The sequence below is a fragment of the Chrysemys picta genome, chromosome 11 (genome assembly GCF_011386835.1).
Source record: "Chrysemys picta bellii isolate R12L10 chromosome 11, ASM1138683v2, whole genome shotgun sequence".
Lineage (NCBI taxonomy): Eukaryota > Metazoa > Chordata > Testudines > Emydidae > Chrysemys > Chrysemys picta.
Window position 1 is genome coordinate 80,138,653 of NC_088801.1, and position 19,738 is coordinate 80,158,390.

The window sequence follows — 19,738 nt, forward strand, 5'->3', positions numbered from 1 at the left end:
TCAAGTGTTTAATAGACATAATGGAAAAGGAGAATTTTAAGAAGGGCTGTGGAGTAGGACAAGAAGTTAATTTTGCACATGTTTAGAGGGAGAACCTCCCAAGCTTAAGGGCACTATGGGAGAAAGCACAAAGGGGCTTGTTTAAAAACTTAACAAGTGGGCAATTGTGACAGTCTGTACCCTTAAGTTTTACCAGCCTATTGTAAACTTTGTACAAAGTATGCCTTCTGAGGTATCATTTGAAAGCTCATAATTTGCTGAACATTATTGTCCTGGTAAATATGTATGGCAACATTGTATGTAAAGTTATAAAGATTCTACTGTATGACTTTACTGAGACATGCTCCAAGTTTAGAAAAGCAGGCACAAACCAGTTCCTCAGAGACAAAAGGCAAACTGATGCCTCAGCCAGGTATCAGCATAATCAAATGGACTATCGCCTGGGTAAGTGTCCATTTTGTGGCAGGAAGAAGGGTGTGAGCAACAAATGTACATCTCGGCAGTGGAACAGCTGGAGATTCCCATGCAAACAGGCTGGCTGCCACCAGAATCCCAACTGGAGATGATTCTCAGAGGAGGAAGAGGCATAAAAATGAGGAACAGAGGCCCCAAATTGCCTCCCTTTCTCTCTACCCATGACACCCATGACTAATGAACAAGAAAAGGAACGGAACATTGGATTGGGGGAGGGGTCCAACAATGCAAAAGAACTTGTGGTGAGAGACTTTTGTTTTGAATTCACTTTGCTTGTTAAGTTAGGTATTTGTTCGTGTTTTATCTTTTATTTATTTGTAACCAATTCTGATTTTTTATGTCTCATTACTTGTAATCACTTAAAATATTTCTTTCTGTAGTTATTAACATTATTTTATCTAAACATGTGTGTGTTTCAAGTATGTGGGAAGCTCCATTTGAGATACCAAGGTATGTGCATATTGTTTTCTATTAATGAAATGATGGACTTTCTATGAGCTTGTTCAGGAAGATACTGGGCAGTACAAGCAGCACATTTCTGAGGACAAATTTAGGACTGGGAATTTTCTGGTGTCACTCTGAAATATAATTCAGGAGTGGCTGGTTAAAAGCACTCCTATAACTCAGCTAGAATAATTTACATGCTAGAGGCTGGGTGTGAGAAGGCCAGGAGTGGTTGTTCTCACAGCAAACCAGTATAAATGGCACCCCAGGTTGTAGAATTGAGGGGACATCGCTGTCCATCAGTCCAGATTGTACCCTGGGGAATGTCACAGCGATGAATATCATAGGATGAATGAAGGTAGGAGTTGACATTTGTGATGAATGAGAAATGATAGATAGGGTGAGGATAGGCCTTGAAAGTGAAGACAAGTAGCTTATGTTTGATAGACAAGGAGGAGCTCGTTGAGGGGGACGGGGCACTTCCTTAAGAGTCTTCTACAGACAATCCCAAAGAAAACTATAGCAGCCTTAACCTGCATGCACTAGATTCACACTAAAAATACATATGCTGTTAAAGATGACTGCAAAGGAGGTGGGAGGGGACCATGTTTTTTTTTTTTTTTTTTTTTAACGCAGTTGGGGGGTGAGGGGGCTGCTTTTTTCTTGTTGCTTTAGGAATATCAAATCATGACTTGCACATGCCCTTGCAGGGCCATAAGAACTGGGGTGTCAGCTCTTGCAGCCACTAATCGATTTACGTGGGTGTTGAATCAAGATCTTTCCTTCCAGCTGTGTCAGGTTGAGTTAAACAGTCTGAATAACAATCATTCCCCAACTTCGTTAACCAGGTTTCATTTGTATGGCAGCCGATACCTATCTAGGCACTTAGGCGGCCCTTATCACCGTAGTACCCGAGTGTAGAGCCCTGCAAGTCTGCCGATATCTGAATACCGTGTTTGCAGATTGTGGATTGGATGGGAATACAAATTTTGTATCCATGCAGGGCTCTACCTGAGCACTTCACAGTCATCAATAGATTTTATCCTCACAACACAAGGGTTCACTACATGGACAGAGCAGTGTGATTGCATGGAGACCCAGTAGAGTCATGGGAGTTCTGCACTGCGGTCCACCTGAGCAGAGGTTATTGCAAGATGAGGCCCCAGGCATTGTAAATGCCAGAAGGGAATTCACTAAAAGAAATAGTTTAATGAGGTTATTAATAAATAACTACTTGGTTCAATTCCATTACACGCTCCTGGTATCCTCCTTCTTGGGGAAGAAGACAACCTGGGGAACTATAGACCAGTCAGCCTAATTTCAATACCTGGAAAGATACTCGAACCATCAATATTAAATGGTCAATTTGTAAGCACCTAAATGATCAGGGGGTGGGGGGAGGGATAGCTCAAGAGGTTTGAGCATTGGCCTGCTAAACCCAGGGTTCTGAGTTCAATCCTTGAGGGGGCCACTTAAGAATCTGGGGCAAAATCAGTACTTGGTCCTGCTAGTGAAGGCAGGGGGCTGCACTCAATGACCTTTCAAGGTCCCTTCCAGTTCTAGGAGATGGGATATCTCCATTAATTTAATTTAATTTAATTTTTTTTTAATCATGGGGTTCTAAGGAATAGCCAGCATGGATTTTTCAAGAACAAACCATGCCAACCAACCTAATTTCCTTCTTTGACAGGGTTACAAGCCTAGCAGATAGGAAGGAAGCAGTCGATTTGATATATGGTTATTTTAGTAAGGCTTCTGAGACAGTCCCATGTGACATTCTCATAAGCAAACTAGGGAAATGTGGTGTAGATGAAATAATATAACATGGGTGCACAGCTGATTGAAAGACTGAACTCAGAGAGTAGTTCTTAAGGGTTCACTGTGAAACCAGAGCATATCTAGTGGGATCCCACAGGGGTCACTCCTGGGTCCAGTATTAGTCAATATTTTCATTACTGACTTGGATAATGGAGTGGAAAGCATGCTTATAAAATCTGAGAATGACACCAAGCTGAGAGGGACAGAAGCACTTTGGAGGACAGGATTAGAATTCAAAATGACCCTGACAAATTAAAGAATTAGTCTGACCAGTCAGACCAATCAGCTTAATTTTGTTACCGGGAAAGATAATGGAGCAAATAATCAAAAAATCAATTTGTAAGCACCTAGAAGATAGGTGATAAATAACAGTCAACATGGATTAGTCAAAGAACAAATCATGTTAAACCAACTTAATATCCTTCTTTGACAGGATAACAAGCCTTGTAATATAACTCGACTTTAGCCTAAGGCTTTTGATACCATCTCACATGACCTGCTCATAAACAAACTAGGGAACTATCGCTTAGATGAACCTACTATAAGGTGGGTGCATAACTGGTTGGAAAAGCATACTCAAAGAGCCATTATCCATGCTTCACAGTCAAGCTGGAAGGGGATATTAAGTGGGGTCCCACAGGAATCTGTCCAGGGTCCAGGTCTACTCAATATCTTCATAAATGATTTGTATAATGGCATGGAGAATACACTTATAAATCTGCGGATGATACCAAGCTGGGAGGGGTTGCAAGCACTTTAGAAGACAGGATTAGAATTCAAAATGATCTTGACAAACTGGTAAAATGGTCTGAAATAAATGCAATGAAATTCAGTAAGGACAAATGCAAAGTACTGCACTTAGGAAGGAATAATCAGTTGCACAAATGCATAGTGGGAAATAACCGCCTAGGCAGGAGTACTGCAGAAATGGATCTGGCTGTTAGCATGAATCACAAACTAGACACGAGTCACACGGCCCTTCCTGTTTTAATTTCAAACTTACTTCTCCGGGGAAGCTCAGCTCAGACGCAGCATCTAGTTTGTCAATGAAATTCCTGGGCTTTATCCCCATTTATGCTATGACCCGTTCACACTGCTCTGGCAGTATATTGGGGACTTTAAGTGGGAGTAAATTACACCTGCACCCACTTCAAAGCATTGTACCACCACCAAAATGGTGTAAAGGGGGTTTAGTGTAAAGGAAAATTAAACCTCTTTTGGTTTTTTTGTCCTGTTTTGTATGTCATTTGGTCATTAATACAAAGAGATCGAGGTGGCCAAGATCAGTGTCAGAATGCAATGTATACTTAAAGACACATTTCAGAGTGGTAGCCGTGTTAGTCTGTATCAGCAAAAACAACGAGGAGTCCTTGTGGCACCTTAGAGACTAAATATATTTGGGCATAAGCTTTTGTGGTCTAAAACCCACTTCATCAGATGCATGGAGTGGAAAATACATTAGGCAAGTATATATACACAGTACATGAAAAGATGGGAGCTGCCTGACCAAGTGGGGGGTCAGTGCTAACGAGACAATTCAATTAAAGTGATATGCCAACATTTTTATGGCTGACTTAGAACAACGCTTCCTCAGCTCTCGTCCTCTAACGCCCCTACTCTACTTGCACTATATTGATGACATCTTCATCATCTGGACCCATGGAAAAGAAGCCCTTGAGGAATTCCACCAGGATTTTAACAATTTCCACCACATCATCAACCTCAGCCTGGACCAGTCCACACAAGAGATCCACTTCCTGGACACTACAGTGCAAATAAGCGATGGTCACATAAACACCACCCAATACCGGAAACCTACTGACCGCTATACTTACCTACATGCCTCCAGCTTTCATCCAGACCACATTACACGATCCGTTGTCTACAGCCAAGCTCTAAGATACAACCGCATTTGCGCCAATCCCTCAGACAGAGACAAACACCTTCAGAAACTCTATCAAGCATTCTTAAAACTACAATACCTATCTGCTGAAGTGAAGAAACAGATTGACAGAGCCAGAAGGGTACCCAGAAGTCACCTACTACAGGACAGGCCCAACAAAGAAAGTAACAGAACGCCACTAGCCGTCACCTTCAGCCCCCAACTAAAACCTCTCCAGCGCATCAACAAGGATCTGCAACCTATCCTGAAGGATGATCCCTCACTCTCACAGACCTTGGGAGACAGTCCAGTCCTCGCTTACAGACAGCCCCCCAACCTGAAGAAAATACTCACCAGCAACTACACACCACACAACAAAAAACACGAACCCAGGAACCTATCCCTGCAACAAACCCTGTTGCCAACTTTGTCCGCATATCTATTCAAGGGACACTATCATAGGACCTAACCACATCAGCCACACCATCGGAGGCTCGTTCACCTGCACATCTACCAATGTGATATATGCCATCATGTGCCAGCAATGCCCCTCTGCCATGTACATTGGCCAAACCGCAGAGTCTCTACACAAAAGAATAAATGGACACAAATCAGATGTCAAGAATTATAACATTCAAAAACCAGTAGGAGAGCACGTCAATCTCCCTGGACACTCAATAACAGACTTAAAAGTGGCAATTCTTCAACAAAAAAACTTCAAAAACAGACTCCAATGAAAAACTGCAGAACTGGAATTAATTTGCAAACTGGACACTATCAAATTAGGCCTGAATAAAGACTGGGAGTGGATGGGTCACTACAAAAACTAATTTCCCCCTACTGTTACTCACATCTTCTTGTCAACTGTTTGAAAAGGGCTACCCTGATTACATTGGCCTCGTTACCACTATAAAAGTGATTTTTCCTCCCTTGGTATCCTACTGTTGAGAATAGCCCACTTCCACTTTAATTGAATTGTCTTGTTAGCACTGACTCCCCACTTGGTAAGGCAACTCCCATCTTTTCATGTACTGTGTATATATACCTGCCTACTGTATTTTCCACTCCATGCATCTGATGAAGTGGGTTTTAGCCCATGAAATCTTATGCCCAAATAAATTTGTTAGTCTCTAAGGTGCCACAAGTACTCCTCGTTGTTGTTTTTTTTAAGACCCATGTATACTTAAAGACACAGCAGCTCATTTTTACAAAAGCAAGAAATATGTTTCAAATGCGAGGAGTACAGTTTGTTACACGTATTTAATTGCTGATAGGAAGATGGAACAAGCAAGCTGGATTTCTAGTAACACCATGAAAGCACCAAAGAAATATTCACATTTCCACAGGTAAGTGAGGCACTCGGAGCTCTTTATCCGATAGATTCCTCATGGGAAGTTAGGGTGCACTGAAACACTTCTTCAAAAGCGTCCAGAAAAGGCTCAGTGATTTCATCAACTGTGACATGTCTCTGGAGTTCTTCGCTCAGGGAGGTGACACCCGTCCCTTCGAGTCCACAAGGAACAACGTGATCAAACCACGTAAGATCTGTGCAGCAGTTCAGCGCCAGCCCATGAGAGGTTATATGCCTTCCACAATGGACACCTGAAAAGCAAAACATACATGTCACCTCGTTCAGTGCTATGTACCACACACCACCCCTCCCCCAAAGTCATCTTAAATGTCAGATTCCAAGGCCAGAAGGGACCATCGTGATCATCTAGCCTGACCTGTATAACACAAGCTACAGAACTTCCCCCAAATAACCCCTAGAGCAGATCTTTCAGGAAAACATCCAATCCTGATTTAAAAATTACCAGTGATGGACAATCCGCTACAGCCCTTGGCAAGTTGTTCCAATGGTTAAATATCCCCTTCACACTAAGACTCCTATCCACCTTACCACACAAGTTGCCCAGCTGATGAGGCACCAATGCTGTAGTGCTTATCAGCAGCGAGGGCGCTGAGACCATAGCCTATCACGTTCACCAATACGGTCTCAATGTTTCCTTGTACTCCCCCACCATCTGTTATCTCATCTTACACTTCAACTGTAAGTTCTTTGGCGGCAGAGACCTGCCTGTCTGCACTGTATTTGTGACTAGGGTTCCCAGGCTCTAATATAATACAAATCTAGCTCAGGGCACTGGGTTCATTGTTATTGCAGAGACATGCAGGCATGGTGTGCAGTCCCTCATGAGGAAGTGAAATTCTTGTAAATATCTGCTTGTTAACCGGGGAAATCCTGCCTATTAGCAGGATTGGCTCTGGTAGCGAATGAGGACAAAGGACAGCATGATGTGCATGTTCACAGTCATACATAGTAGATCCCTGATTTTCCTTCTTTGCACTGCACAGGAGAGCTGGGATTCTACACTACTGTACTGTGACCATTGTTTTTAGAGAATCATAGAGCTTTTCAGTAGCAGAAAATTTCCAGGAATTATTAAGGCCCACGTCCTGAAAGATTTACACATGTGCACAATTTTAGTCAGAGGAGTAATCCAATGAGATTACACACATGAGTAATGGTACACACGTGCAGAAATCTTTCCAGGACTGAGGCATAAAAATGTAGTTCCTAGTGATTTACAAGTAACCCCTAAGATTATTAGAATTGAGATTAGCGTGCGGGGGGGATCTCTATTATTTCAGTATGTGGAATGCCTTTAGCCACACTCCATGTATAATCAGGTCACACTCTACCTGCTATTTTCCATGGATCTTTCACACAGCAGCACATGAAAGGAGAAGCAGTTTAATAAAGGCTACGCTACGGCCTTGTCTCTGTTAGAAAAGGATCTGCCAGTGTAACTATAACAGCAAACCATCTTAGTGGAGGTGCCGTTTGTACCAGGAAGAGTGCATTTGCTGGTATAACTTATATCAGTTCCCTAAATGAAATAAACGATATCAGCAAAAGCATGGTTTTGCTTGTATAACTGCATCTACACTTGTGCTTTTGCCAACACCATCAGGTCAGTTATGGGGTGTGATTTTTTCCACGCTTGATAACATAGCTACACTGGCAAAAAATTTAAGGGTAGACCAGGTCTACGCTAGGAGCTATACTGTCAAAAACCTCTAATGTGGACATATTTATATTGGTATAGAAGTGCTTATTGGATTTCCCTGACCGGGATGAACGATACCAGTATAAACACTGTTATAACTGTGTCTATGCTACCGCTTTACTGGCATATCTACGTTAGTAAAAATCACACCCCAACCAACACAACAATGCCAGTAAGACTCATTAGAGCAGACCAGGCGAAGCAGAAAAGCATGGCCTTGATCCTGCACTGAAAACCCCATGGGTGGATCCCTACATCCGTGCTGAGCCCCACTGGAGTCTGTGCGGTTCATTGCAGCATCAGGGCTTGTGATCATAAAACCACGAACACTGGTGGGGGACTTGGGCGGGTGCAAAACCTGAAACTAGTCTTAACTCACTCAAGGCCGCTCAGCCCCATCTCCTGCCAACTTCCCAGGAGCTCCCCAAGTCTCCACTTGTCCCCTGATCCTCTACCTCTCTGCTGCCCCCCATGACCTCCTGCCTTCTCCTCACGGACCCCCTGAACCCCTGCATCCCCCGACTGCTACCCCCATTTCCCCTGCACCCCTCTTCCTGTCTCCTCCCCAGGGACCCTGAGCCCCCAACATACCCCAACCCCCACCTCTCTCCTGCCCCCCATTTTACCCCCACTCCTCTTCCTGTCTCCTCTCCAGGGACCCTGAGCCCCCAACATACCCCAACCCCCACCTCTCTCCTGCCCCCCATTTTGCCCCCACCCTCTTCCTGTCTCCTCCCCAGGGACCCGGAGCCCCCAACATACCCCAACCCTCACCTCTCTCCTGCCCCCCATTTTACCCCCACTCCTCTTCCTGTCTCCTCCCCAGGGACCCTGAGCCCCCCACATACCCCAACCCCCACCTCTCTCCTGCCCCCCATTTCCCCATGCACCCCTCTTCTTGCCTCTTCCCCAGGGACCCCGAGCCTCCCCCCATGTCCCCCTCACTCCCTTCCTGCCCCGGGACCCCCCGAACCCCGCGCTTCTCCCAGCCCCCCGCCTCCCCCCGGATCCCGGCCCGGCGCAGAGCTGGCGGCCCCGCAGCCACACGCCGGTGGAGGGCGGCGGCAGGGCGCGCGGGGCGGGCAGGCCCAGGCGGCGGCAGAGGCCGAGGCGCCGCGGGTCCGGCACCGGGTAACAGCAGCTGGCCCGGGCCGCGGAAGGTGAGCAGCGCCCAGCGCCCGCAGCCGCCGCTCCTCGCCCGCCGGATCGGGGCCGCCCCGCAGCCCGCGCGTGTACACGGGCCCCGCCGGCTCGGAGAGCAGCAGCCAGCCCGCCGCGCCCGGCCCCACGCAGCGCTCCTGCGCCGCCAGCGACTCCGCGTAGGGCAGCCGGCCGGGCCCGCATCGCCCCGCCGCTGCCGGCCAGAATGCCTGCCTGGCTGCCTGGGGGAGCGCGGGGCGGGGGGCGACTCGAGGCGGGGCTGGGAGTGGGGTAGGGCTCAGAGGTGGGGTAGTGGAAGGCAGGGTGGGGTAGGGCTCAGAGGCGGGGGAAGGTAGGGTGGGGTAGGGGTCAGTGATGGCACTGGGGTGGAGGCGGGGGGAAGGCAGGGTGAGGTAGGGGTCAGAGGTGGGGTAGGGGAGGCAGGGTGGGGTAGGGCTCAGAGGCGGGGGAAGGTAGGGTGGGGTAGTGGTCAGAGATGGGGTAGGGGAAGGTAGGGTGGGGTAGGGGTCAGAGATGGCACTGGGGTGGAGGCGGGGGAAGGCAGGGTGGGATGGGGTCAGAGGTGGGGTAGTGGAAGGCAGGGTGGGATAGGGCTCAGAGGTGGGTTAGGGGAGGCAGTGTGGGGTAGGGCTCAGAGGCGGGGAAAGGCAGGGTGGGGTAGGGGGCAGAGATGGCACTGGGGTGGAGGCGGGGACAGGCGGGGGAAGGCAGGGTGGGGTAGCGGTCAGAGGTGGGGGAAGGCAGGGTGAGGTGGGGTCAGAGGTAGGGTAGGGGAAGGTAGGGTGGGATACGGGACAGAGATGGCACTGGGGTGGAGGCAGGAAGACAGGGTGAGGTAGGGCTCAGAGGTGGAGTAGGAGAGGCAGGGTGGGGTAGGGCTCAGAGGCGGGGGAAGGTAGGGTGAGGTAGGGGTCAGAGATGGGGTAGGGGAAGGTAGGGTGGGGTAGGGGGCAGAGATGGCACTGGGGTGGAGGCGGGGAGAAGGCAGGGTGAGGTAGGGGTCAGAGGTGGGGTAGGGCAGTGTGGGGTAGGGTTCAGAGGCGGGGAAAGGCAGGGTGGGGTAGGGGTCAGAGGTGGGGTTGGGGAGGCAGTGTGGGGTAGGGCTCAGAGGCGGGGGAAGGCAGGGTGAGGTAGGGGTCAGAGGTGGGGTAGTGGAAGGCAGGGTGGGGTAGGGCTCAGAGGTGGGGTAGGGGAGGCAGTGTGGGGTAGGGCTCAGAGGTGGGGGAAGGCAGGGTGAGGTAGGGGTCAGAGGTAGCGTAGGGGAAGGTAGGGTGGGGTAGGGGTCAGAGATGGCACTGGGGTGGAGGCGGGGGGAAGGCAGGGTGATGTAGGGGTCAGAGGTGGGGTAGTGGAAGGCAGGGTCGGGTAGGGCTCAGAGGTGGGGGAAGGCAGGGTGAGGTAGGGTTCAGAGGTAGGGTAGGGGAAGGTAGGGTGGGGTAGGGGTCAGAGATGGCACTGGGGTGGAGGCGGGGGGAAGGCAGGGTGGGGTAGGGGTCAGAGGTGGGGTAGTGGAAGGCAGGGTGGGGTAGGGCTCAGAGGTGGGGAAAGGCAGGGTGGGGTAGGAGACAGAGATGGCACTGGGGTGGAGGCGGGGGAAGGCAGGGTGGGATGGGGTCAGAGGTGGGGTAGTGGAAGGCAGGGTGGGGTAGGGTCAGGTGGATCTGGGGGTGGGGTCAGAAGCAGGGGAAGGTAGGGTGGGGTAGTGTTCAGAGATGGCGCTGAGGTGGAGTTGGGGGTGGGGTAGGGGGCAGGGTGAGGAAGGGGTCAGAGGTGGAGCTGAGGTTAGGCTGGGATGGGCTGTGAGTTGGGTCAGGTGGGTGAGGGGTTGGGGTGGGGTGTGGGATGCGGTAGGGGACAGAAGAAGGGTAGGGTGAGAGTAGAGGTTAGGTGAAGCTGGGGATAGGGTGGGATGGGGAATCAACGTTGGGGTTGTGTGATGAAGTGGGGGAATTGTCTTGTTTTTTTTCTTGTTTTTCCAATGGTTTGCATGCAGAGGTGTGACGTTATTGACATAAACTGGCACCATATAGATCATTGTTGCAACCAAGGTCCTGTAGTGGCACCCAAATCTTGTATAAAGGGGGTCAAATGGGGTGTCTAGGACAAGGTTATGGTTTACTGGTTATGATTATGCTGTCTATATGTATGTATCAGTTTTGTAGTCGAAGTTATGAATATTGGCTCTATACTGTCTGTATGGCAAACTTATGCTATGCTTCTGGGTGACATCCCAGACAAGCTGAGATTAGCTCTGCCTAGCCTGCTTGATGGCCCATTAAGGACCATCAGCTATACAATGGACCCATTGAGAGAAGGCAGATACGCCTTGTACCTCAGCAAAGTATGCAGGGACTGGCCCATGTGACTCCAGACTCCATTTTTGCTGTAAATTTCCACAGTAAGAACAAAGAGGTGATCTTACACCTGGAAAAGACTATATAAGGCTGATGCCTGATCTCCATCTGGTCTTCAATCCTGCTTCTTACCTCTGGAGGGACTTTGCTACAAACTGAAGCTCGGAACAAAGGACTGAGGACCCATCCCAGCGGGGGATGTATTCCAGAGACTTGATTTGAACCTGCAGTTTATTCCATCGCTGCTGCAAGCCTGAACCAAGAACTTTGCCATTACTGTATGTAATTGATTCCATTTAACCAATTCTAACTCTCATCTCTATCTTTTTCCTTTTATGAATAAACCTTTAGATTTTAGATTCTAAAGGATTGGCAGTAGCGTGATTTGTGGGTAAGGTCTGACTTGTACATTGACCTGGGTCTGGGGCTTGGTCCTTTGGGATCGGGAGAACCGTTTTCTTTTACTGGGGTATTGGTTTTTATAACCATTTGTCCCCATAACGTGTGGCACTGGTGGTAATACTGGGTAACTGGAGTGTCTAAGGAGATTGCTTGTGAGACTTGCGGTTAGCCAGTGGGGTGAGACCGAAGTCTTAGTCTGGCTGGTTTGGTTTGCCTTAGAGGTGGAAAAACCCCAGCCTTGGGCTGTAACTGCCCTATTTGAGCAATTTGTCCTGAGTTGGTACTCTCAGTTGGGTTCCGCCAGAACCGCATTGTCACAGTGGCGTAGTCGTGCTTGGATCCACAGAACCAGGTCAATTAAGCTTTGGGTCAGAACCCCACGCTATCCAAATTTGAATTTTGGGATTGAGAGTTTGGTTGGTTAAAGAGCTGCTGCAATGGTTGAGCAAAGAGCATATGAGGGACTTGGCAAAAAAGCCCTGGAAAATTTGTGTTCAGAAAAGAGGATATGCTTTAGAAAGAAAGCTACAAAGGAAGAACTGAGAAATCTGTTAATAGCCAGTGATCAGGGGGCAAGAGCACAGCCCTTACCTGAGGCTGCAGGAGAGGCAGAAAAAATTAGGATGCAAAGGGTGACAAGTAAACTGCAATTTGAGCATGAACAGAAGCTAGCAGATCTTCGATTGCTGGAGAAGCAAAAAATAGCAGAGTTAGAAAGAGAGAGAGAGAAAGAGGCTGCCGAGAGAGAGAAAGAGGCTGATCAAAGAAAGAAGGAGGCTGATGAGAGAGAAGAGAGAGCTCGTAAGGGACGTCTAGAGCTGCTCGTTGCTGAACAGGAGACGGCCAGACTTCAGCTCCAAGTAATGGAAGAGCGGAGAAAGTCATCCCCACCTGGTACTCCACTTCCCCCCCACCATGAGAAAAACTGGGAAAGGACGTGTCCCATTTACAATGATACTGAGGATATAGAGGAGTTTTTGTCTACCTTTGAACGCCTCTGCAATCTGTACCAGATCCCTGAGGTTCAGCGAATGCCTGTCCTGCTGACCAGACTGACTGGAAAAGCCAGGGAGGTGTTTAATGACTTGGGGGAACAAGAAGCCTTAAATTATGAGCGGTTTAAGGATTCTGTGTTAAGGCGGTTCAAGGTTACTCCTGAATCTTACAGAGTTAAGTTTAGAGAGTTTAAAATGTCTAAGGATTGTACTTTTGTAGAATGTGCTCATAAGCTGATGGGTTTTGTTAAAAAGTGGGTTATGGGAGCCAAGGTTCATGGGAGTTTTGAAAAACTGCTGGATTTAATAACTTTGGAACAGTTCTTAGACATTGTGCCGGACAATGTGAGAGCAGCTGTGTGTGACAGGGACCCTGAGTCAGTCCTACGGGCAGCAGAGATTGCGGATGCCCATACCCAAAACAGGGCTCAAGAAGGGTGTAAAACCCCGGGGAAAACTGATCACCATTCTCCCCAGTTCAAGAGGAGGGAAGGATTTAAAAATAAACCTGACTCTTCTAAAGGAGTTCAAGGAGGTCCGGGGGGTAGGAACTCACATCCCAGGACGGAACAGGTTACATGCTATCACTGTGGTATGCTGGGCCACATGAGACCAGACTGCCCGACACTGAAGGGCGGCCCAAAACCAGCAACCCCAAATGCCACGGCCAATGCTAACCCTGTTGTTGTAAACTCACAGGCAAGCCACACAGAGCCCAGCATTGGTGCCCTGTGTGCAAATGCTGTTTCTGTGGTCTCGGAAGAATTTGACCTTAAAACTCACATTAGAGCTAAATATGGGGGAAATAATGCAGAGTTTATTAGCAGTGCAGAAGTTAATGGAGTGAGGTGTATGGCATGGAGGGACACCGCAGCAGATATTACTCTGGTTAAAGCAAGTCTTGTCAGGAAGGAAGATTATTTGCCAGGTGAAGATGTAACTGTTGTAGCCTTATCTAAGTATTTTGTCAGGGTGCCTTTGGCTAAAATCCACCTGAAATGGAAGGGATTGGAGGGCACCATGGTTGTGGGAGTAAAAGACATAATCCCTAAGGATATTATGATTGGAAATGATATTAAAGCTATGGTCAGTCAAGTTAATACAAACCAGGCACAAGAGAGGATTGATCCTAAGGTTGTGCCTATGGAGGGTTTCTTCAAAAGTTTGTCTTTGGAAAGTAGCTGTTTGGCTGTGAATGAAGTTTCTGAATATCTATCTAATGTCTCAGAAGTAAATCTGGAATTAGATCAAGCGAAGGGAGAGGAGAACAAGGAGATTTTGGATGAGCCTAGGCAGTCTTGTGAGCTGATGGCTTTATCTAGTCAGCAGTTTGGGAAGGCAAGGAGAGTGGAAGATGAGTGTCCCTATACTTTATCTGTTTCCTGTGCGAAGAATAGTGACAGTGAAGGAAATGTGCCTGTGTCTGTCAGGGGTATTGACTTGCCTATGGAGGAAGCTACCCCAGTCTCCAAGCAGTTGTCTGTGAACAGCCCGGTGTGCTGGGACAAGGGAAATGAAATCCCAAATTATATGTCTAGTAAAGGAAAATGCGTCTCCAACTCTTTTTTGTCTGTGGAGCAGACAGAAGGTGCCTTTCGGCCTGTGATGGTTGAGAGTAATTTAGTTGTCTCAGAGTTGGTTCTGGATTCAACTAAAGCCCAGGAAGGGAATGGTCCTAAGTTTGCATCTGCTGGGGAGAATGGCACCGTAACTAGGTTGCATCCAGTTAGTGTCTTAGCAAAATCCCAGAGACCAGACAATTCTGATGCTTGTATTGGGCCTGTTGCTCCTGTGTGGTTGGAGAAGGGTGTAACAACTCTGTCTGATCAGGGTGATACCCTAGCCAGGGCACAAGGGGAGCAGAAAGGTAATTTGGTTGCGTTACCTACGGACAGTTTAACAACTTGTAGCAAAAAGGAAAAAATTCCTAAGCTGGTGTGTGGCAAAGAGAAGGGAAGTATTTCTAACCTTTTATCTAGGAAGTCTATGGGTTCACCTGAAAGGGGATTGTGTAGAGATCTGCCTGATGGGCCAGAGGTGATCCTGAATGTAAGTAAGACCCAGACAGAGTCTGTTGTTGCTCAGGAAAGTGTGCCTTTAGAGCAAGCCCTAGGTGAAGAGGGTAAGGGCAGAATTTCTGTGAGGGGTGAATTGCTGCTTAGAAAAGCTCCTGGAAAAAGGAATCCTCATGGTACTCGGTGCAAGCAGTTCCCTGCAACTGAAGGGTGTGAGAGTGATTTAATCAAGGAAGTTTCAGTTCCTAGCAGCCAAAAATTGTCTGTTGTGAATGGATCCTCTGACTTTCCTTTTAAAAGATCCAGTGTGGGTAGCTTTGAGAAGGTCTCAGAGGAAGTAAAAGTTGTTAAGGAATTGAGGCATCCCTATAACCGAGTGGCTGTATGGGGCCAACTTGTTGGGGAGACAATGGTGTTGGAACAGGAATGTCTCCTTTCTGATTCTTTAAATGAGCAGTTTGTGCTTCAGGGTTTGAGGACAGATTTGGTTACTGATGTGTCAGAGCAGAGCAGTTTTATGGCTAAATGCTTGAGGATGCGGGGGAGAGCAAGCAAACTCTCACCCGCAGACTCTTTGGATTTGTGTGGTATCTCTTTAAGACAGAGTCCAGCCTTGGAGATAATAGCAGTTACGAATATGAAAACTGGTGAACTGGCTCTGGTCTGGGGTAGTGCAAATTACTTGCCTGGCTGGGAGAGGAAGGACTTGCTAATAGCTGTTAGCAAAGAGGGCCCACCCCATCAGCCAGTGAATTCTGTTAAGCAAGAGAAATCGGGGTTTGATCCTGCAGGACAAGGAGGAAAGAGAACACTGAATTCTGCAAAGGGAAGCCACAGGTTAACCCTAAAATGCCCAAACTCCAATGGTATTGAGCCAAAGGTGTGGCATGACAAACATGACTGTAGATGGACACTTGCAATGAACTTGTTGTTATTGCTAAATTTTGTAATTAACAATGTGCCTAATCTTTTGGAGAATCCCTTGGACATGTTAAAAGGAATACATGAAAACACACGTTATGTTAAAAGGCCTTGTTACACTGGGGTTTCACAGGTAATGCCTATAAACAATATGGGAACTTGTCACAGGGGAAAAGACATTCCAGACCTAATGTGCTGTATGAAAAGGGAGACTGAGGCACACTACCGTATTGCTTTCATGGCTAAATGCCAAGATTCCTGGACTATGAAGAACATTAATATCTGCATTTATTCGATGTTAATTGGGTTCCAAACATTGGCCCGAGCTTGTATGGATAAAGTAGCAGTTTTCTTTAGCTCTTGGCAAGATCACATGGCACATACAGGAACCATGCTGCCAGAGCAGATCCAATCCACTATTGTTCTAACTAAGTGTTACCTTGAGTTTGTAAAGAGGTTCAATCATGTGGTTGAACATGATTTTGATAAACCATTTCTGTTATACACTGGTACGGCTTCTAACCCAATACTAGCTGTAGTGAGACAGAACCCAGGATGGGGAGCTCTTGGGATGCAGTCAGTGATGTTTGTGTCATCCCTTCCTGCATCAATTTTGCGTTGGGGGTGTGACGTTATTGACATAAACTGGGACCATATAGATCATTGTTGCAACCAAGGTCCTGTAGTGGCACCCAAATCTTGTATAAAGGGGGTCAAATGGGGTGTCTAGGACAAGGTTATGGTTTACTGGTTATGATTATGCTGTCTATATGTATGTATCAGTTTTGTAGTCGAAGTTATGAATATTGGCTCTATACTGTCTGTATGGCAAACTTATGCTATGCTTCTGGGTGACATCCCAGACAAGCTGAGATTAGCTCTGCCTAGCCTGCTTGATGGCCCATTAAGGACCATCAGCTATACAATGGACCCATTGAGAGAAGGCAGATACGCCTTGTACCTCAGCAAAGTATGCAGGGACTGGCCCATGTGACTCCAGACTCCATTTTTGCTGTAAATTTCCACAGTAAGAACAAAGAGGTGATCCTACACCTGGAAAAGACTATATAAGGCTGATGCCTGATCTCCATCTGGTCTTCAATCCTGCTTCTTACCTCTGGAGGGACTTTGCTACAAACTGAAGCTCGGAACAAAGGACTGAGGACCCATCCCAGCGGGGGATGTATTCCAGAGACTTGATTTGAACCTGCAGTTTATTCCATCGCTGCTGCAAGCCTGAACCAAGAACTTTGCCATTACTGTATGTAATTGATTCCATTTAACCAATTCTAACTCTCATCTCTATCTTTTTCCTTTTATGAATAAACCTTTAGATTTTAGATTCTAAAGGATTGGCAGTAGCGTGATTTGTGGGTAAGGTCTGACTTGTACATTGACCTGGGTCTGGGGCTTGGTCCTTTGGGATCGGGAGAACCGTTTTCTTTTACTGGGGTATTGGTTTTTATAACCATTTGTCCCCATAACGTGTGGCACTGGTGGTAATACTGGGTAACTGGAGTGTCTAAGGAGATTGCTTGTGAGACTTGCGGTTAGCCAGTGGGGTGAGACCGAAGTCTTAGTCTGGCTGGTTTGGTTTGCCTTAGAGGTGGAAAAACCCCAGCCTTGGGCTGTAACTGCCCTATTTGAGCAATTTGTCCTGAGTTGGCACTCTCAGTTGGGTTCCGCCAGAACCGCATTGTCACAAGAGGGGGCGGGACTCAGTTTCCCTGGGTGTTACTGGTTTAACGAGGTGATGGGAGAGGGAGTTTGTTGTTACAGAGGACCAGCTAGGGAACTTGGGACACCAGCCAATGGCCTGGAGAATGGATCCCCAGCGACTGGCGACCTGGTGACCCAGAGGCCCAGCTCAGGAGTCGCAGCCGGTTCTGGCCAGTGGGAGGACAATGGACTGTAAAGAGAGGACCCCCCGGTGACCTAACAAGCCGGTTCCAGCCAGAGGGGGCCAGAGGACGGAAGAGAGGAGAGGAGGCCCAGGCGACCCTGTTTACCTGGAGAGAAGACAATGGACAGAGGCAGGGCTTGAGGGTGGTGATATCAGATGCCCATCTGGGAAGCAGGAGGGCTCTGGGCTGGAGAGGGAGAGCAGGCAGAGCCCACCTGGATGCAGGGGAGACTTGTATGTGCTGTGCTGAGGGAAGCCAGCCTCGAGGGCTCTAAGAGTTTCCTGTGCTATGTTCAGACGCTCAATAAACCTTGTTGTTTTACACTGGCTGAGTGTCACTCCAGTCTAGAGAACAGGGTTACATTATTCCCTTTGGGGAGTGGAGCCCCTGGGGGTCCAGAGCGAGTGGACTCCCTGAGGGGGCCCACGGCAAGAAACAGGTGTGCTAAGGCTCCGAGAAGTGGAGGGACTTAACCCCCGAGAGAGAGTGGACCCCCGACAAGGGCTGGCACACTGAAGGGGGTTCCTCCCAGGGACCGCACAGGGCCAAGAGTGGGCACGATCTGTGAGTCCGTGACAGGTTGATTTCACATAGAATAGGGATCTGATGCATAAGGAGGGCAGGGGTGGGAGTCTGGGGGTGGAGCAGGAGGTGGGGGGAGCAGGAAGTGGGGTGGGGTGAAGTTAGGAAAAATGTAGTGGGTTATTCTGTGCTCTTAGCCCCATGCCTATATGCCAAGTGTGTGACCCATCAACAGATGAAGCTTTGCTTTCCCCACCATTGCATCACCTCTCTTATTATTTAATTTAAGTGGAATTGATGCTTTCCAGTGGTTTACATGTAATGTCCTTTTAACTGACTCTGGTGAGTTAGAGTCATAGAGATTGAGGCCAGAAGGGACCATCAGATCATCTAGTGTGACCCCCCTGTATATCACAGGCCACCAACACCACCCAGCACGCGTATACTAACCCAGCAACCCAAATTAAACCGAAGTATTCCAGCCCACTGGAGACTAGACTGTTATGTGCCACAGGGAGACAATACAAGGGACCAAGATGCATCAGTGCCTGAGGCCCCTGCAATGGCAGGGACATGATTAAGTGAGATAGACCCAGATATAACTTTGGCAAGTGACCCTCATTCCACGCTGCAGAGGAAGGTGAAACCCCCCCAAGGTCACTGCCAGACTGACCTGTGGAAAAATTCCTTCCCTATCCCACGTATGGCAATCAGTCCCTGAGCATGTGAGCAAGAATAGCACCTGAGAGAGCGTGCTTGGTGCCGCCCACCTCAGAGCCCTGGCCCTCCTTATCCAGTGTCCATTTCCAGCCCAGGCTATCTCTGGTGCTTCAGAGGAAGGAGACAAAAACAAATAAACAAAACAATAAAAAAAACCCAAAACAGAATACATTGGGTGGGGGAGAAAAATAATCCCCTTTTGATCCCTACAGGTGGCTGGCTGAAACCCTGATGAAGGAAACATAAACTGGAAGTGAGCCCTGCCCCTTACCATCAGAAGCAACCCTGCCAGACAATTGCACTCATAAATTTGTCCAGCCCTGTCTTAAAACTCATGAAGTTCCACAACTCCTACTGGGAGCGAGCTGCCCTGGAGATTCTTATACAGTGCACAGCCCCTGTTCTGTGCTCCATTGCACATTAGAACAGTACAGAGAATGGCCAGCAAATCCTAAGAGCAATCCCAGCAGGCACAACTAGTGGGTGCATGGCACATGTGTCAGGTTATCACCGTGCTAGCAGCACAGACTGCTGTTGGCACAGTGCAGGGCCTGTGACTTGTGCAATTGTAAGCCCCGTGAAATGTAGGTTTCATTTCAGGCAGAAGTAAGGAAAGGAGCTTCCCAGCCTGAGAGGGGATATTCCCCACATGACATTTAGTATAGCTTAGTTAATGTTTTTTTTTTTAGAAGGCAGCAAAATATATTGTTTGAGTTTTTTCTTAAACAAAAACAAAACTGCAAGCAGCTCATCTCACAGCAACAACTCTACAGCAACACTCCAGTGTTCCCCTTACCCAGCATTCACAAGCACGCTCCAGGAACATAGCAACCTGTGATGAGTAACCCTACCATAATAAAACCAGAGCAAAACTCCCCAGCACTCATGAGCAGCCTTAGAATAACAAACCCATTTGTACAAAATGGAGCTAAAGAATTTTAATAACAAAATCAAGTCTAGAATTATATTGTAGTTGAACTTACAAATGATTATTGTGAATCATAGAAGATTAGGATTGGAAGAGACCTCAGGAGGTCATCTAGTCCAACCCCCTG

General features: G+C 47.9%; 1 protein-coding gene and 2 long non-coding RNA genes across 5 annotated transcripts in view; 2 read left to right on the plus strand and 1 right to left on the minus strand.

Moving 5' to 3' along the window:
* The window catches only part of LOC135972145 (microtubule-associated protein 2-like), a 957,474-nt gene that overhangs the window by 877,138 nt on the left and 60,598 nt on the right, over positions 1-19,738 (plus strand). The window lies entirely within an intron of this gene.
* The window catches only part of LOC135974224 (uncharacterized), a 74,034-nt gene continuing 60,155 nt past the window's right edge, over positions 5,860-19,738 (minus strand). The window contains exon 2 of the long non-coding RNA XR_010591447.1: positions 5,860-6,345. This is a non-coding gene — a long non-coding RNA (uncharacterized LOC135974224). The remainder of the gene's footprint in view (positions 6,346-19,738) is intronic.
* On the plus strand, positions 8,677-17,767 carry LOC135974226 (uncharacterized). Its single transcript, XR_010591449.1, has 2 exons — positions 8,677-8,849; positions 17,317-17,767. It is a non-coding gene; the product is annotated as an uncharacterized LOC135974226 (long non-coding RNA).